The sequence below is a fragment of the Spea bombifrons genome, chromosome 4, assembly GCF_027358695.1.
Source record: "Spea bombifrons isolate aSpeBom1 chromosome 4, aSpeBom1.2.pri, whole genome shotgun sequence".
NCBI lineage: Eukaryota > Metazoa > Chordata > Amphibia > Anura > Pelobatidae > Spea > Spea bombifrons.
The window spans coordinates 62,285,272-62,305,954 of record NC_071090.1 but is presented as its reverse complement, the minus strand read 5'-3'; the positions used below and the strand labels follow the sequence as shown (position 1 = coordinate 62,305,954).

The window sequence follows — 20,683 nt, the reverse complement described above, 5'->3', positions numbered from 1 at the left end:
AAAGAGACAAAAGGGTCTACCAAGTAAATGACATCAGGAGAGGGCAGATACTTGCCATTTATCCTAATCCCTTTTAGCTGGGTGAAACTTCTAACTTGTAAAGGCTGGAAAAACTGCCTAAGGTCAAAAAAAGCAATTTCCACAGAAAGGCTAAAACGCCAGAAAAAACTGCAGAAAAAACGCCAAACGCAGGTAAATGCAGTGGCAGTTTTCTTGGCAGTTTTCCTGGCGTTTTTCATCAAGAAAAAAACGCCGGACAAAAACCCAAGTGGAAACCTAGCCTAAATGAGATGGCATGAATGGATGATAGGGTAATCCATTAGGAGCATGTGAATGCACACTTTCAATGCTAATGCCTGGATGCATAGGTACATGTTTCAGTGTTGTGAACTGATGGATTTGATTTGGCATCTACTTAAAAATTATGTTCCAACTGTTTGTTTTCATCAACTTTCCTAAGTACTTAAATTAGCATGTACCGGCTTCTTTTACTTCTCACTTCACTTCTTCTTTCAATTCACCCTTAATTCACTGAAATGCGAAAGAAAAAACAGATATGACTGCCCCTTAAAAAGTATGTTTTCTGTCTGAAAACAGGTCATATATAGAACCTCCTTTCTCTGTTTCTGGACTCTTTTTTAACAGGAAGACTTTTTGGGCTACAAATCTCTAACTAGAAATTATTTATATTAGTAACTTCACATTTATACATACATACAGTTACAGGTTGGCCTATTTTTTGTCTAGTTGCTATGACCTTGGAAGAAATGTAATTTCTGAATTATTGATTTTCCATTATATACCTTATATTTTAGAATTTAAAAAAACGGGGTTTATCAAGTCATGAAACATTGGAACCTGGCTACAACTCTGGTCGGAGGTATCAGTCAATGTTGCCACGAAACACTGATAATGAAACGAGGTGCTGGGAAAAAACATAGTGCTACCAAGATAGCATCAACCAAAGGTGAAAAAAGTTGGAAACTACACATTTATTTGCTTCAAAGACTTATTGTGAATAAAACGTGAAGCTTAACGCATTTTGCGCCTGTATTGGTGCTTATTCATAAGCTAAATACAAAGTAACACAACTAATGAATCAAACAAATGTGCATGAAATGAAAAAACACTAATCAGATCCATTTCTGAGTAAACCGGGTATTTAACTCTTGAACTTGAATATTGGCAAATATTGTGATTGATGAATTTATAAATTAAATTACAAATTCATTATATTACAGAAAAATAAAGAATAGGAGGGGATAAGTGAATATTAAATAGCTTTTTTTATTTTATTGTTTTATATAGCGCCATCAAATTCCGTAGCGCTGTACAATGGATAGACAGGACATAACAACTAGTATGTAATATAACAAATTCACTTACAGAGACAACAGGTGAGGAGGGCCCTGCTCAAGCAAGATTACAATATATATAATATATATAATTCAGAGTAGTTTATAACCATGTTAAAGTAGAAAAGCAGCAACATAGAAGGTACTTAACTCTTTATAGGCTAGAAAAGTAGCATCAAAATAAATACATGCTACATGACAAATATTACACAAATCAGAATATGACTTTTGCCCCAGATGCCACTTTAGCTATCTATGTAAAGGGGTTTGATCACCCAATGGAAAGTTAACCTCTGTTCCGGTTTCAATGTGTCCTCTATTTCAAGGGAAATGCCTGTGATACAGTTGCACTTTGTATAGCAATAAATTTACCTAAAATAAAGAATCACTAAATCTGTTCTTGCCTAACTTATGTCAAGAGATTTTATTACCCACAGCACTCCATGTCCCTATTTCAGAAATGCCATTTAAGCTTTTTGTGTTCCCCTTGACATTGCATGCTCAGCTTTTTAAAACTGACTCAAGGGTGCAATTGCACTCTCCAGGTGGCTATTTCATGTGTATGCATATGTATTACAGTTACCTCCAAGGAGATTTTGACAGCTTTGTGAGCTTTCTGGCTACGCTGTTAAGACTAAAGGGATAATGCAGAAGTAAAGCCAAAACAGAGTAAAATCATAAATCCTGCCATAGAAGAGTTGTGACTTCAAGATGTCTTGTCTGTCTAGTTATATACTAAGTATAAAATTATATCGATACTTTACCGAGAGTTTGGTAGCTAAATGGAACAGTGTTCCATCAGAAGTGCTAGAAGCTAATACAGTGAGAGAAATAAAACTCATGGTATAGGGATAAAGTTATCCTGAATCTAAGACAAGACCAAGAACTGATTAAGGTCTGAGTCTACATCTGAAAAGATGGGCAGGCTAAATGGGTCTGCCACCAAGTATTATTATATCAAGTACTGTAAAAAACTGTGTTCTGGATTTAATACTCTGTCCTATCACTAATGTCTATTAAACATATTGCCTTGTGTAGTGTGTATTAGTATGTGGCTTGGAACAAACATTTAAAAGTTCTCCTGTATAGAGATATTTGATATTGTAGACCTCCAGACTTCCAATATTTTCAAAAGGGTAATTTTTACCCAACATAACATTCAATATCAACTTTGCATTCTCTTTATGTAAGATTATATATAAGTTTTGGTAGGGTCATCTGGTCCTGCACAGAAAGCTTAAAATCAAAGATTAACAAAACAGTACATCACGGAACATAGCCGTGGTGCATGGCGTTGAGGAAGCGACAGGTCATTTCTAATCTACGAATTGAATGCTAAAGATTGAAGAGCTGGTGAAGTAAACAAAAGTTTGCCTAACTCAAAATAATCAATAAACTGTGTTCCATGCGCTGGATTCCTTCTGTGACATTCTACAGACAGGTCGGTAATGTGAAGCAATTGTGAACAACTGGCACACTGCAAGTATTTAAAGAATTGTATGATACAAGACTTTTTTTCATATACCAGATATTAAAGCCTGTGGTACCGCGGACACAGTGAAATGATAATTCTTACATATCAAAAAATCACTTTGTAAACAATATTTGGGATATAAACTGTTTTAATTGAAGGTACCACACATCCAGTGACAGTATGAAAAAGGTTTTAGCTTGACTGCCTTTCAGCTGTATCTCTAGAAAACCTGGCATACATTGTCAATTAGTAAATACGGGGTGGAAAAAATATATTCCAGCCTTACTTAAAGTCTGTCAGACCCTGCTTATGTTTAATTGCAAAACTTACACTTAAATTGCCTTTGTTTCAAAATGAAAGGAAAATCATTATCTGAGGGGCCAAATCGACATGGTCTCCATGCTACTGTAAATAAAAGTGTCGCACAAGTGTGTTCTGTTTCATTGACATTACCTGACATTTGCAACAGTGCACGGTATGTACTAACAACCAAATTCTTTTTTAGCCTAAAGGGCTAATCACAGTATAATGCCACTAAAATGGCTTAAGGATGTAAGGGCAAAATGGCAGTCAAATTGCCTCTAGGACATGATACTTTGAAAGTAAGTGGGTGTTTTGCCCTTGATTTAGGTTAAAAAAGCTATTAACCCCTTAATGACAAAGCCCGTACATGTATGGGCTCAAAATGCATTGTTTTCAATGGGTTTAGGGACCACCCATTGCCCTTAAGGGGTTAAAGCCATAACTGAGATCTTTTGTTTGTAAACAATGAGATGATTTAGTTACCAAAGTCGATCTCATTATAGAGATTCTGTAATAAAATAAGAATCAAATAATAGTCCTTAAAGGGGCAGCCTAGCGGCATGCCTCACCAATAATGCATTTTAAAAATAATTTAAAAGGACCATCTAGATTATTTTATATATACAAATATAAATTCTGTGTTTTTTCCTCCCTTTCTTGTATCTCGCAGTGCTGTTAATTATACGTTTGGATTCTGCGTCCACATTGTAGGGATATGTCATTAATATTGCCAAATCCCTGAATTTCACATTTACAGTTTTATAGGTTTAAAACATGCTATGAATTACAGAGATATTTTGTCTCTAAAAAATTGCAAAGGAGATTCTGTTTAAACAGTTTTTTTAATTTAATCCTTTTTATTAGAAATGATTTCTTCAACAGTATTTAAAAGAATTTAACTGGAACTGAAGTCTGATCAAACCAAACCTTACCATTTTTAAATCACGTCACAAAGTAATGCTCACTTTGAAATATTGAACATATATCTCTTGAAGAAGAGAATAGACTATAGAATGTATGACCTACATTCCAGTAACATTATCAGTATTGCTTGTTCCCATGTCCCCAACCTGAGTTAATAGCTAATTCACATACAATAAATTTGATCTTAAATGATCGGAATTTGAGTTACTAAGTGACTTACTCCTACCTGTATATATAGGACTGCAAATTTGAATGGGATATTTTTGTGGTTTATGGTGAGTTTTAAAAAGTGAGTATAATGGGAAACCGTGGTAAACAGTCCCGTATGCATTTAGTAGATTTGTTTAGTTAGCTTCAGCGGAGGATACATTACATTAGATGTATTTATATAGCGCCAGCAGATTCAGTAGTACTGTTACAATCAGTGGGCTAATTTAAAGTCACACACAATAACAAACTGGTACACAAGGAGAATAGGGACCTGCTCTTGCGAGCTTACAAGCTAGTCAGTTATAGGTGGGGGTACTAGTAGCAGTAGTACTAACTATGATGTGGCGTGGCTAGCTACTTAATCCCTTAAAATGAAAAGAAATGTGGCCTGGCATATTACTAGACATTTTTTAGACGACAAATTGACAAACGGTGTTCACTTGGATCAATTGTTTCATTATTTTTCATTTCATGAATTCTTTATTGATCTTTATTGATGAACTGATTATTTCAATGAATTTTGCACACTATGTACTTTTCTTGTTTTTTTGCTACAACTTGCATATTCATGTATTTATCAGGGACCTGTGTGATTTCCTGGGATCTGGATTGTCCCCCCACCTTTTTTCCCTTGCGGACCTTACCATCATGAGTTACCCTATCCCTTCTTTTTTAGAATATCCCCTGAGACTTATTCTGTGATTTTCTAGATTTTATCATAACCGTGGTGAAGTGAGCTTGCTCCTTGTGTTCACATTTCCAATTACAGCATATACTTCTGAGTGCTCACCTTATATCTACACTTATATTACCAGACATGACCACCAGACGCCCTACCCAAAATGGCTGCAAACATGGATTAGCAAGGCTGCCTTTGGTTTAATTTAATTAATTAACCTCTGCACGTCAGGAAGGTGTGCAGTAGACACCAAGAAGTCCTAGGCCAACAATGTACACAGCGCTTCTTACAATACGTATATTCAAAGGCTATGACACAACTAGAATTGACAGATAATGACAAGTCTAATCTCCGTTTGTAATGTTTATAATTTAGGCATACTTATGGAATTCCGGTTAGGGCTTAGAATTTGTTTCTTTTTTCAATTAAGCTTTGATTCTATTGTATGAAATATTATAAAGAGTATTGTTCTTTTCTATTTTGTGAGAAAAATGAATTCCACGCAGTACATTTTATTGCAACAATTATAGTGGAGAACAGACAAGAAAAGATTGAATTTTTCAGAAATTAGAAATCTCTGGCTATTCGTGAGAAATAAGTAAGGACTTTTATTTTGAAAAGCAAAGTATATATTTTTCTCTAAGTCATATTCAGCCTATTTTTTCTTGGTTAATAGCATTCATAGTTTGCCATTGGTCAGAATTGACTTATACAATCTCCGAGCTGTTATTCTCAAGAGTCACTTCATGTTTTAGTGCGTGTGGAAAACAATTTAATAAAATATTGTGCTCAAAGAGATTACATATTGATTGACCAGTCATTTGTGTGTGCGAAATTGCAGGGGTAACAGGTGTAGGTTACTTTCTAAGGTTATTGTTAATTGTCCCTACAGTCAAAAGCCGAGGCAAGTGTTTGAGTTTATTATGTTGTACAATGGTGTTAAGACCATAATTAGCAAAAAAAGGTCTTTGTAAATGGGCATTCTGCTTATTGGTAGCCCAGATAAATCAATATTTAGGGCCACAATGCAGCTGTAATTCTGTATAGAAAAGTGTTTTTGAGTTTAAAGCCGTTTCCAACAGTTATGTATATGGCAATATGTTACACTTCATATACATATCTTTTAACGTACATATCTAACATGTGATACATTAAACCAAAATGATCAACGTTTAGCTGCTCTTTCCTGGGAGACCCAAGAGCATGGGGTACTTGGAGGGTCCTACCAGAATACTTGGTTGGCGTTTTGACATCATGTGACGCACCAACAATTATGTGTGTTTTCACAGGGCAATGCACCCATGAAACACTCCATCACTGCCTCTTTTTGCACATGTATAGTTTCAGATTCTAGGTCACCCAGAGTTGATTGCAGTTTCAATAATAGAGATGACTGCAGGCCAGCCATGACATAATGTCAGTTAGGATTTTTTTTTGTGTCAAAATATACAATCAAATTTAAATCTCCCACATCTCTTTGGGATCTCTGTGTGAGCAGCAGTGGAGTATTTAAACAGCAGTGGAGTAATCAATACTGTGGAGCATTTAGACCAAATAGAGCATACAGTGGCAATATCAGTTGGGTTAGAGGCAAGTCCATCACAGATATGTTTACTTGCCCTGTTGTACAGTGTGGAGGACCAGGGCATGGTTATTATGTGATATGTTTCTCAGATTTCTACTCCCTTGACTATCTACTTTACTGCAATGGAAAAAAGGCAGGAGATGGCATGTTTGTGCAGGGGCAGTTGTATTGAGGTGGGATGGATCTGTAAATTGGTTAGGGTGGCAATACCACTAACTACACAACTGGGATCATTGTAATTGATGCTCCCAGTGCATATACACAAGGATATGCACGCAGATGCCCATCATTCTTATAAGTGACAACATGATCGTGAATGTTCCTTTAAGTAATAATGAGATTGATATAATGCCATGAAATTGTATTTATGTGCAGAATTAAAATCAATAAAATGTAATTATCCCAATAGCACAATATTAAGTGGACAAAGCTCTTTATGTCTTCTAGCATTAGAGTACCTGGCCCAATAATGTACTCAACTCTTTCATCCTCGTACCATGTACTTAGTGGAAACACTAAACAGCCAAAGATGAAATGCTCTTATTTGTCCGAAACTGCAACTCAGCACATAAGATACATTACTGAAAATACTGGCTACCTGAGTTGTGATTTATACACTAGCTGACTGTCCTACTTATGTCACATCACATATAAGTGTTCTATGAGTTTAGGTTATAATGCTTTCTTGTTGCATAAGGTCATTTCAACTTCAAAAGAGCCTTCCTATACTGATAAATATAATACATATTAAAAATGACCATTAAGAATGCTTAATTCATTCTTGTAGCTTTCCTGAAACACAACAAGCCCTCTGCTAGCCATCCTCTTAAGCCAGGGTCCTTGCAAGATTCAAAAAGCTTTCTTGAAACACCATAAGCCCTTTTCTAGACGTTAGAGTTGCCACCCTTTCCTCAACAAAATATCAGCCATGGTATGTGTGTTTATGTAAGTGTACGGTGGTAGAGTGAATGTGAAAGGGTGTTTGCACGTTAATAAGTATTTGTGTTAGTTCTAGGGGGACCTTGAAGAAATACTGCACCCAGACATTATTAACCCTAAGCTTGCCTCTGTTCTAATAAGGTATGCTTATGGGAGGATCCTAAGGCAGAATGATGGGTGGAGCAAGTGGGACTGTGGGATAGACATGGGGCAGGTTGTGGGAGGGGCATGGGGTTTCAGGCTACAAGCATTTACTGGGCCCAATATTTCTGATGGTGTCCCTTCCCCTACCCCCCTTGCCTCCTACAGCCATAACCCCTCTCCCTTTTTACCTTTAAAATATAATCTCTCTCTCTCTTTCCCCTCTTGTAACTTTCGTGAAATACCACTACCCTCTGCTAGCCATCTTCTTAAGCCTGGCACTAAACCACCCTCGTCTCCCACATGCACTCACCCCTATGTTCATTTTATACATCCTACTTACTGCTACAAGAGAGCTACTACTCCCTCTTTTTACTCATCCTTTTGTTTCAATTACCCATACTATTTCTTACAAGCAGGGCCCTCATAAACGTGCCAGGAACTTTGTGTAAAAGTAACATAAGGCTAGATGGCAAGCTTACATGCCGGGTTCTCAACTCCTGATGTGCCTGTATGTATTAATGTATATTTGTTATGTATGTGTTAACTGTCCCATTTAGGTTGGACAGCTCTGCTTTGTTCGTGCTTAATAAATGGTAATAATAATATCAACTGGACAAATGATGTCTTCACAGATGCATTTGGTGCTCTTTCCTGAGCCCTAAGTCAAAAGAGACTCATAGGAATAGGATAAAAAAATACTGGGGACTTCCCAGGGTAAGCAGGCCAGACTTCTATCTCCTCTATCCCCAGATAGCCCTTAGTGGGTGGGGAGTGGGTGGGAAGTAGGCAGGGAATTGGCATGGCCAAACACCACTCCCCTGCACGTAGAAAGAGGAAATTAACCTGGAGACCCAAGAAAGCAGCATTTAACCTGGAGACTACAGGTCAAACCCAGAGAGTTTCTCGGGTATGCATGTATATTTCCTTGTATTTGCTGGAAGACATCAAACTTTATTTTGTTCTAGGCTCAAACATTCCTCCCAAATGTGCCTCTTTGCACCAAAAGCACTCTGCCCCCCCTTTCCTCAACGGTTGCCCCTCTGGGACCTCAGAATGTTTGTTGGACATGAGCCCTAAACTTTACCATAATATGTACATAAACATCATGTAAAATACATTACTCTTCTTAGAAACATTTTAGAAACAGCACAACCAAATGGAAAAAGTCGTAATAAAGTTCCACCCCTAGAAACACCACCAAGCACACCACTTAAGAAATGTCTTTGGCCATTTGAAATGTTGTCTTGTATACTTAAATTACTGCACTGCATAAACTGGCTGGAGGGCTATTCCAATATCCACCACTACCATCTCAGTAAAAAAATACTGTTGTAGTCTGAACCAAGTTTCTGACTTTGCCCTGTTGTTGGAAATGTTTCCTCCATCCTGTTTAACCCACCTGAATGTACAAATTAAATGACAATTTATACCATAGTTCATGTTAAAGTAAACTAATAAAACATTTTGGTATGTCTATTAATTTACATAACATTATGTGAAAATAATGTTAGGGTCTAAACATTTTTTTTTCAAATCAAATTTACCTAATCCACCTAATTCAGTTTCAGTCTACTAACAAGAAAACAGCCCAGTGAACAGAGATTTATATAACAATGGAACTGCTCAGCTGAAGAACATTTTCTAATACTCCCTTCAATGAAAAATATGCTAACCTTTGGTTTCCACTGGATTTAATGTTCCAGTGTTTCAGTTTGGATTTAAGGCAAATGAAAGAGTTAGAAAACCCTATAAGCTATCAGTCTCTATATCTGCTGAAACACAATTTTCACTTCTTCCCTGTCCATTTGGCTTTTATAAGCCATTGTTTTGCATGTTGTGTATTCTGCATGTTCACGATGATATATATATATATATATTTAACTAACTTCACTAATCATAATTGTGGTAATTTTCTCTTCTTTTTAGGGTTTTTTGTAGCGCAATGCCACCAAGCCAATGCATTAGGGTTATTATGTATAAGCTATGACCTGTGTTGTGTATTTTATCATGCAAGTGATATATACCTCCAACCTGACCCAATTTAAGAGAGAGAGTCCTGGGAACTGATCCACTGTCCCAGGCAGTGTGGCTAGTAGTCCAATTAGAAAAATAAGAGGATCTCCACTGACCGGCGCAATTGAGGTCTGTGCTTTTGCATCAAAGACCACATCGCAGTTCCCACACAGCCTGCTCAAGACTCATTTAAGATGTGTGCCAAGATATGACATCCTGGTATTGTAATTCAATGTGTTGTAAGGTGATTAGGTAAGTGCCTGGTCTTCCCTTGGCTGCAGCCTTAACAGAGGTGACCCATTTGAGCACCTGAACTGTTGGTGGTATGGTGATAAAGAGCAATTAAAGAGGCTGATGATAATCCATTCTTATTATAGATACACATAGCAGCTTTTCATTGGCACCCATTTTACAGTCCCAATATCAGAATACAGCCTTCCTTATAACCAGTTCTCCTTATGGTTGGCAAGATGGTCCCAGAAAACCAAGCACATTTACAGATGTATAACTGGGGCCCCACAGCAAGCCTTGTGTCAGTTAGAATTTATTGATTGAGAATACCATTTGCATTGATTTGACTGAGAATAATATGGGCAATTGAGTGGGCACCATTGTATGTGAGTTTGCATCAGCACAGCGGAGGGATTTTTAGATTTTGGAGGCATTGATAAAAATAACCCTGGGTCCTTTACACATAGCCAATTTATTCAGTAAAACTATCTTTAGGTTTGACAATCAGTGCAATAATTTTAAGTATAAGAGTTAATCTCATGAAAGCTAAGCTTGGTGGCAGTGTAGCATTATCAGCAACTTAACAATAAGGGAGAAACAACATATTAAGAGCAATAATCATGCAAATCCTGAGAAAAGAAGCTAAGGTCATTTTCCCCATGCATCAGAAATTGTGTATAATAAATGTATATTGCTTATTTTATTCTGTTTACTTGATTATATTGGTTAATTTAGTGTGCATAACTGTAAAATAAAGAATGAGGGAAGAGTAACAGATTCTGTTTAACATTCCATTTGTATTTGTGGTGTATTTTTAAAGGTTTGCTATTCAACTATCAAGTTTTATTTGAAAGCTCCATCTTAATATTACATTTAAACTATGTGTCAGGGATACAATTATACTACCAAGACAGCTTTAAATATAGGTGATAATAGGTTCTGATTATTTAGACATAAATATATACATCATTACCCAGACCAACCATGATTAAAGCTAGAGCTCCTGACCTTCTGTAGATGCTTACTGCAGCTCATCAAACATTAACAGGACTCAATCCATTGGCCTCTCAAGAGAAAATTGAAAGGACTACAAAATTTCTAATTACATAAACTGAGCATTCAGTCTTCCCAGCCCCCCAAAATTCTGTAAAAATGACTTTGTTTGCCATTTTCTGCAGACAGCCCCTCTTTCCAAGTGCCAGATGAGCCAAATATGTTTTTCAGGATACATTAATGTATTTATAAATACGTTGTTTTAAGGAAAAGCGCGCCAAGCATCACATGATATAATCGTACAAGTACAAAAATTATAGATAGAGCTGTTGTTTTCCTCATTCTGTCCCCATATTAAATGCTAGAACAAACGATAAAAGAAAAAAGAGTAGTCTCTTTTTCTGAAAGACTTCAAAATCTTCAAAAATATATCCAAAGAACTGTATTGTCCCGAATATAGGTCGGCCCGATTAAAGGCCTCACCCCTAAAGTCTGATGTTAATTTAAAGAAAATGTAATGTAGGGAAGGGACAGAGTGCCACCACATATGAGATACATGGTTGGCTTCCAGAGCCCAGTTTGCTATCTATGTATCTTATAGATAGGTGCCACTCTAAGGATAGAACACATTTCTTAGAAGCCATTGTGTTTACCATAGCAATTTATTTACCAAATGCTTCCCTAAAATGTATTTTGTTGATTTAATGTCACTGATAAATTATTTAAGAATAGTTGCCAAATGAGTCCTGCTTGCTAGAAATTCTTGTGTTTCGTGATGTAGCATCATAAAAAATCTAGTCAACTTATTTAAAATGTTGCCTTCCAGATTGTTACACATACAATATATTAATCAAATATAGTTTTTCCTTTGGATTTTCTAATAAGGGTATTTCATAGGGTTATGGGAAAAAGGGTGAATTTGCATACACCGCTGGTTACGCCTTTGGTGGAGGTAAATGAGATGTCTAAAGTATGTAAATCTAGGAAAACTGAATAATTGATACAATAAAATACTAGATTTTAAAACTTTAATTAATTCTTGCTGTATCTTGGATTTGGGAGTTCCAAATATCCAAATCACCTTGCTGAGTGTAAGATCGATGAATATAGCTACCAGCCCACAATTTTATGTTGACATTTGTTTAATGATAAACATGATTTTGATTGAAAGAAGCTTTGTACCTTAGCGGTCTGTTAAAATGTGTTTGAGTGTTGTTTGGAAGAAGCAAAAAGTGACTGTAGCTATCATCTGTGTCAATCCTTTCCTTAGGTGGTTTACAAGGCTTGTCTGTCAAGAGGTGTCATATCGAGCATGCCACTGTACAGAAGAACTTTGAGCCTTCTCTGCAGGGTATCGCTTGTCACCTGCTGAGTGAAAACCCTTGTATTCCAGCAAAATCATACTATGTAGAGATCAAGTAACCTCATAATAACTGACACTAAGTCCAGGTGATTAAAGACCACAGAAATTTTAATAGAAGCCTCTTGAATCTCTCCTTCCATATGTAACATAAGCAACAAAACCTCAAGAGCTCTCTCCACCTAATGTATCGGTTTGTCTTAGTCTGTCAATTCTCTTCTTGTCATACCCCTTGAATATATGTGTTGTATTAAGTGCTGCGTAAATTGTTGGTGCTAAATAAATAAAAGATAATAATGATAATAAGTAAGTTCCATTTAAATATATTTTCTGTACAGGTGCCAGCTAAGCATGTGATCTGTTTGTGCAACTACAAATCGGTCACAATCTTGGCATTGCTTCTGCAGAGCTTTTACACAGAATGAAATGGTGCTATATCTGGTTTAGACATCAATCTCATAATTTATCTGTCAACATTGCGAAAATAAATATTTCAGAAAAATATATTTTAATATATACACATACATTTATTCTTGGCCTTAGCATACATTTTGTGATGATTTCATCAAAGACCCCTTCTGGCTATTTATCTATGACATGATGGATGTTGTCAAGTATATATTTGACATGTATCATCAGAGGTAGTCACAAAAGAAAACGCAGGCACCGTTTGCAGGGAAAAAGCAGGTTAAATGCCCTAGGATACCTCAGTACATTGAATATTGCAGAGCTCTAGCGGAAAAAATATAAAGATCTTACTGGCGCAGTTAAATTCATTAGGAACTTGTCCTCTATCGATGTTACTGTTCACTTTCAATTGAGTTTAGATTAGTGGATATTTTTGTTATATATTATGATTTTAATATATTTTAATTATTAATAATTATATAATTTTTATATATTTCATTGTATTACATTCTTGTCTCCTCCTTTACATTTCTTGTGTAAACATAAGATGAATATATCAAGTAGGGAATGATGGCTAGAGACCCTGAAATAATCAGGATGTTTCAAATAAAGGAGGAGAAGGTGAACAACAGTGGTGCCAAAGACGATACGAATTACTTCAATGATGGATCAGAGAACAATTTGGATTATTAATGTGCTCAGATGCTTGAAAATGTTCAAACAGTAACTTTGCAGCTATGAGGTTCAGTCATTTGCAACAAAGAAATAGCTGAGGCATATTGCTTCTACATTACACTGCACTGATTTGAACAAATTGTTCCCAGAATGCAATGTTTGAAACCTTGTATTAGATTGATGTGTTTCAGATTTTTGGAATATATATTGTTTATATTTTCAACCTCTCTTGTGGAAATGTATCTCTCTTTAATAATCTGACTTCATTATGCGTTACAAAGGACCCATAGAGCCTCCCCTGCATAATGCAGCATTATACACGGCAATCTCACTCCTTCTTGCATGATAAGATCTTTATGGTTGGACCTTTTTATCCACAGTGTGGCAGAGACATTAAAATGTCCAGCACCCTGCAAACTCCCAGTTTAGTCAATAAAGCCCATTGCCATACATCCATGTTAGTCTATCATCTTGTTTGGGTTCATCCTCTATATAGTGTATTTGAATAAAGACTGGCAATATTCAATTGAACTACTCTTTATATTGCACCCGAAAATATTCAGCCAGTTGATACAGAATACAGAGTCACAAAAAAGTTCAATCGCAAAAATAGCCTATAGTTATCTGCCACTTACTACTGCATTGTTACTTGATAAGAAAAATCAGATCAACGTTTTGGACCACATCATGGTCATTTATCACCTTGACAAAGAAGTAGTATGTAGTCTGGAGCATTGATTTGAATTTTCTTATCATGCTGCTTGTTTGTTGAATAGAGTATTACTTGAAGACCTGTGAGTGCAATTCTCCATTTCTGGACTTTGTATGCATTTCCCGGGAGCACCCGGACAAGTAATTATTATTGATTAATAAAAGCTGAGTGCACACCTTGTGGATTTTATATATAAAAAACCACGGTCACAGTAGCTGAGTGCTGTATCGCTCGTTCAGTCGGCAGAAGGGTTTCTAGGCTCTTTCTCATTCAGAGTGGCGCCTTTTTCTCTCCTCTGTGTGGAGGCACAGCAACCACTAGGTGGATCTGCGCTCTAGGCCGGTGCCTACCTTGTCTATAGGTAGCGTCTGCCCTGTCTTTGTGCCAGGTCTATAGTGTTATGACTTTTCTCTGGCTAACGACCTGTGTCCACACTAAGAAATGTTATTACGAAGATCCATGCGTTGAAATTGTTAAATGAGTACCAAATTCCAATTGTTTACTGATGCTAAGTCTGTGCACATAATGCTGTACGGAACATCTCGTCGCTGAAGAGCACTCATCCTGGTTTCTGATTTTGCCAGGTCTTCATAAAAGATATTTATTAGGGCCTGTTACACATATGTCAAGTGTGTCAACTGAAATGAATGATTTTTGTTCAGATGTTCTTCAATATCATACCTTGATATTCAAAGCTCAATAAGAGTGGAATTCACCTTTATCTATCTTGTCAATAACTTGACTTGCAGTTCTTTGAAATATGTGAATTAAGTCCGTGGTAAAAATATGTGGACAGAAATGGTGTCACACCTAATTCTCTGAGGTTCTGCCAGGATTGTTTCGCTCATTGCGTGGAGCTTGCGTTACACGTTCAGGAAGAAGGCTATTCACATACATACCGGAGACAGGCTAGGGTGCCAGTGGCATGAATCGTCCAAGGCTGTCGAGAATGGATTGGGAGAGCTTGAATGAAAGGTAGACATCAGTTAACTTCTTACAGATTTGACTGATTAAGGTCCTGATTAAGCATTTTCATTGGAAAAAAAACTTGTAAAATGTACTAAATGCAACAAGTTTTATTAACAAAATATATATAAATAAGTTAGCAAATGTTATTGCATCCATCTTGTTATGGCCTGCGTTTACACTTGTTACTTGAGTATGTTATGTCTCAGTGCTAATGATATGCAATGAAGTGGCTTATTAAAGTGAAGTGCCTGTGGGGGTCAAACTCGATAAGCTTATCTCTACTGTGCAGCAAAGACTCCTGAAAGGGTTCCGCCACTGTACACCATAATCCACCTGAAATACATCAAACGCTGGCATGCAGCCACTGTGACTAAAGCTGATGTGACCCTTTGTTTGCTAAGCATGTTGGGAAATGTAGTCCATAAAAGCTACAGTGTTTTCAGATTGAGGTAAATGTCAAGAAGTCTTACTAATGTAGATAGGGTCATCCAAGCTATTATTGGAGATGAAACCTATTGGGGTTAGCCTTTTGTAATGTAAAGTGTAAAGTGCAGCTCTCTCTCAAACTCTCTTTATGGAATAAGCCCCTGGAAAGACGTATAGTCTCCAGAAACACAGTCGGGTTCCTGGTGCTTCCAGGTCTAAAGAACCATAGTTCTACTCTATAGACTTCTACTGTATAATATATGTTCTCTAGTGTTGCGTAAGGGGAAACTCCAGTACAACATATAAAAAACATATACAATGTAAAACAAACATATACAATAACAACAAATTAGTGTTTAGAGCAGACACATGCTTTAAATTCACCTTGGTTTTTTAAATTGGAACTCGCCAGCTGACACACGGCAGGGTAATTTGGTTTCTAAGCAGCCTCACTAGTGAGAACTCCAATCTTCATCACCAAATAAATAATGTGGTATTAAAAACAACTGAAAAATATTCCTCAAAGAGAATAGAGTAGAATTCTATTCTGATGTGTATCAGATCTCACTCATATGCCATGAGAAACAGATTCCCCCAGGAAGAGGATATTTTTTCTGAAGAAAATTGCATGCATGAAGGAGGTTTACCCATCTATATTGAAGCCTACTTTTATTTGTTAGAAGGGAATTTAAACAGCGTGACAAAGCCCAATCATTTCCGCCGAACCATATTTTTACTTTCCATCTAAATTGCCATTTGCATTTTGTTTCCGCTGTAATTACCCATATTTTATTTTGCCTCTCATAGGAAAAGGTCACCTGCGTCTCACCTACTATAGCGCCCAGTAACCCCCTCCTTCCCGATATGTAAAGGCAAAACAGAGGGGAGATAGAAGAAGGGTCATCCTGCTGAGAAATGTAAATGACCCTGACTGAGCCGCACTGAGTTTGGATTGGAGGGGGAGGGGAGACAGGGAGAGACAGCAAGAGCAGGCAGGGAGAGACTGAGGGTAGCACTGGCTTCATCTTTTAAAGGGAGGAGGAAAAAAAGGAGCTCAGCTGCAGTTTGGTGTAGCTGTGTCTGGCTTGTGCGGAAAAATCTAGGCATCTGTGCTGAAAAAAAGCACGTATCTCAGCCCATCTGAGGTGTTATTTAAAAAGAAAAAATCAGGGAGAATAACATTGGTCTCCCATCAGGATTTGGCTGGATCAGTACAGGTGGCTTGAAGGTTTCAGGATGAAGGTCTGGCTGAGGACCACGGAAAGGTATGAGTCTTCATGTCTGCTTAACCTGCCTGCAGCGTGTGCATTGTTCTGGGCTGCACAGGGGATAATCTTCACTATATTCTAACCATAATGTACAGATGGAAGTCCGAACCTGAGCTAAGAACCGTGTCCTATGGAGCTGTGCTTATTTATTTAGCTGGAAGTAAAGGCTATTTCGGTCAGTGTTGGAGATGCTGTCAATGCTTGACAATACAGAATTCTATGCGTTGTGCTATGAAATACAGATTTTTGCAGGAGTGGATAAATTGACATTTCTTTCTCATCTTGCGTTGTTGGATGCGTGTTAATTTGGCTGCATTGATGTATGATATTTTTAAATATAATAACATGCATATGCAGCAACAGTATTGCAGTGGCTAGACTCTCATTTTGTCTTTGATATCCTTTGTATTCTAGCATTTCATCCATGGAACCTGTTTCTTTATGTTAAACAGCAGGTTTTGTCTTTAACAACAAAGAAATCCTGCACTTGCCTGTTCTGCTCTGGGAAGTGGTTGCCTGGAGTTGTGAGCAGCAGAGATATGACAAAGATGAGCATTTTTATGGTTATCCTGTGGTAAGGATATTTAAATGACATTTATAAGCATGCTTCCCGTGTCGATTCATACATTCGCAAGTAGATGCTTTATAGTGCATTGCAGTCCCTGTTCACAAATAAGGAGTATTACAAACAGCAGTAAAGCATTATAGCTGGCACTGAGCAGGTTAATAAAGGTATGGATTAATGGAATCGAACTGCCTTGCAAGCCAATGGATTTTAGACAGCTGAGGTGTTGTCTTTTTTCCCTTTGCTGGGGGAGGTGGTGTCTTTGTGGGTCCCCGTTGGCCAAATTGAGATGCAGTGTGACAATGCTCTAGCAGCTGTGCGCTGACATTTTCTCTTACACCTATTGAAAATGGCTTATTAGCTCCCAAGGAATGGCAAGGAGATGTTCTTGGGGTGTCGTTTTATCTGGGTTATCTTGTTCCTAGATAAGGAGTGACTCACACAGGGTTCATTTCAGTTGACTAGGTAGTAAACCTTACAGTTCTATAAAACACAGCAAGCTGTAATTCCTAGCCAGGCTTTTTCTGGGTTACAACTTTTGACGGCACTAAACATTGTGGTGATTTGGCGAGGTATACAACGTATTCCGGAGAAGTGACAATCAAGTTTTGACTCTGCGGTTCTTATTGTAATGTTCCAATGGGAGTTGGTGTCTACCACAACTAGAGGACCAGAGAGGCTGTTTCCTACAGAAGGGATCTCACTGATCATAGCAATCAGCAACTGAAAATGCATCAAAGTTTTAGCCTAATTGTAACAAAAGTATGACATAACACACAGTGGAACTGGATGGAACTGGAAACAAGTACTACAGACACAAAGCTTGTAATATAGACAGAGATGACCTAAAGCTTGTCCATAGCCATGCATAGTAGTATTCTTCATACAAGTGAGATGAGTGTTTTTTTTATAGCTGATACACAGTTCATGATGACAACATAGCCTGAGGCACAGATCACAATAGTATCTTTCAGGGATATTGTGGGTGAGCTAATGTAGCATGGAAAATGTTTCTACAGTGTTTATTCTGCATATTAACATTAAAGGACATGTTGTCCACATGAAATAGCTAATCAGCAGCATTCCATACCAGCACTGTGTTTGGGTAGCAGTATGGAGGCATATCCGAGAAACAGCCGGTAGTTGCTGGGTGCCTTGTACAAGTGGGAAAAAAGCCGGCCACAATCACAGCATAGGGGGGACAGTGGATTTACAGTTTGCTATAATTTTAGCTTGGTACAGAGACACAAACCAACTTGGTTATGCCGGTAAAGGCAAGAAATCTCACAACTGATAGGCTAGTGTGTTTTATAGCACATATAAAGTGAAAAGGTTTTTATTCTATATTGTCAAAAACAAAGATAAGCATCTTTGCAAGAGACATGAGGGACTGTTGTGTACAGTAAATTTTGTTCACCTAAATTCACCTTGTTCACCTCACCTCTGGGATGATGAGTTTTAGTCCATAGGCGCTTTGTGGTAAGGGTTGTCTGTTCCTGCAGAAGGACATGACTATTTTTTTTCATGAAATATACATTTCCTCTCATGTCATTGCAACTAGCAAGGACTATAGCTGTTATAGATTTGTTATAAAAGGTGACACAACTACAACATATAGTGCTAATTAGACTCATATCTACATAGTGGAGAAACACTTCTATTCTGCGAACACTCTGTGTGCATGCTTAATGTAGATCATTTGCCATTGTGTGGAAGAATAAATATAATAATTCATGGAAATGTGAAAAAGGTACACTGGTAATGTGAGTTATGAGCTATTTGAAAACAACATAGAACAAGTTATCTGGGCTAAAAAACTGTAAACGTTAAGTGGCTCCCCCTGTTTTTTTCTTAACCTAGAGTATTTACAACAAATGGAACAAGCAACCTAAGGAAATGCAGCAAAGTCACAAAATGTATAGAATGTCAATATTCAACAAATACAACATTTTCAACATAATGTACTATTCTCTTTATGCCATACATTTAAAATGGCTAGGCATTGCCTAAAAAGGGTAAATGCATTGCTTTGGTATGTAAAAGGCTGTGTCTTCTTCTTTTGCTTCTGTGTGACACTTTAGACTCTTAAAATAAGAGATTACATACCTTTTTTCTGTCATAAAAGCTGAGTTTGCAGGCAGTGGGTGATGCATTCCTTTTTGGTTTTCTGCCAGATAATGATCTTTTAAGTAAATCGAGGGAGGCATCAAAGACAATGTTGAAATGCCTTCAGAAGTCAGTTGATAGATATTTTGTAGAATGAATAAAATATGTATAGAAAAAACCTCTGTAGCCAATCTGTAATTCATGTCATTCTCAAAGTAGATCTATCACATTTATCATCTATCATTAATTCTGTCTTCTCAAACTGCCCATTGCTCATGTCTTACTTAACTTTGCCTTTACAAAGTGTAATAACTTTAAGTTAGGGACAGTTTTACGGAAATAAAACTGGCCCTGGTGTGGCAAAGCTTTAATAACTCATCCATGTCCTGAGGTCACCTCCATGCTTCGCAGTGTTGCTTTGGGTTCCTCCAAACGCAGAAATAACTAAGACGAAGAGGAATCAAGGAAATGTCTTAAAGGGATGGTGCTTCTTGGAAGATAGGCCTTTGGGAAGGTTAGACTAAGTATTGATAAATAAACTAGATTTTTTTAAATTTACTGGTGAGGATTCAAGAGTGCATGTGATTAAAAATGACATGTTTGATGATAAAATTGTATTACCCCATAATTTATATCATTGAACCTAAAGGTTTGGATTGAACAATCCTATGTGTGTAACAAGAAATCACAATCCACTCGTATACGGTACATTTCACGTGTTGCTGACAAGCATTCGTAAACTACTACCCTGCAGTATACGGCAGTTATATGTTTACCAAATAGGCGTTAAATACGATTCACTTTGTGGTCTTTGTGACCATTTGAATGAATTCTTCTATATTACGTCGCCATAAATTTTCCATATTATTTTCTCTTATTTTCATATTGTATACAGATAAAAGAACACATCTTAAGTGTATGTTTTATATCTCAGCTGATTATACTACTGTTTTGGACAACATTGTGTGAAATAAGAGAAGTTAAGAGATAAGAGATTTATATCTCAGATGGGTTATAGCTATGGCTGTCCTCCTGATCTTGGGGTCCTCTCTCTCCCTAACAGTTTGGGTGAGCAAAGCATGACACGCTAGTTGAGGTAGACGCAGAGCTGGGGACATGGAGGGATGGAACCAGAGGCTGAGAGATGTGAGGAAGGAAGCAGGGATGTCTTTTTACCTTACACGAAGTGCCACCTTGGAGCACTCGGCTTCATAACACGTGGAAGCTGCACTTTTATCTTAATTCATCTACGTAGAGCATCAACTGCCCAGGAAACTTAACCAGACAGGCTTCATAATTAAGTTGGCCCTCGGGACCTATATTCTCCACTAAAATGTATGTTTT

General features: G+C 37.3%; 1 protein-coding gene across 5 annotated transcripts in view; it reads left to right on the top strand.

Annotated features, from left to right (window-relative positions):
- MAGI2 (membrane associated guanylate kinase, WW and PDZ domain containing 2) overlaps window positions 1-20,683 on the top strand; it is a 401,461-nt gene that overhangs the window by 161,431 nt on the left and 219,347 nt on the right. Inside the window, exon 1 of one of the 5 annotated variants that reach the window (XM_053465467.1) lies at window positions 16,236-16,665. The exons of the other annotated variants lie outside the window; for them this stretch is intronic. The gene's annotated coding sequence lies outside the window, so the exon portion shown is untranslated. Of the gene's footprint in view, window positions 1-16,235; window positions 16,666-20,683 lie in introns of those variants that run through there. 5 annotated transcript variants of the gene reach the window in all.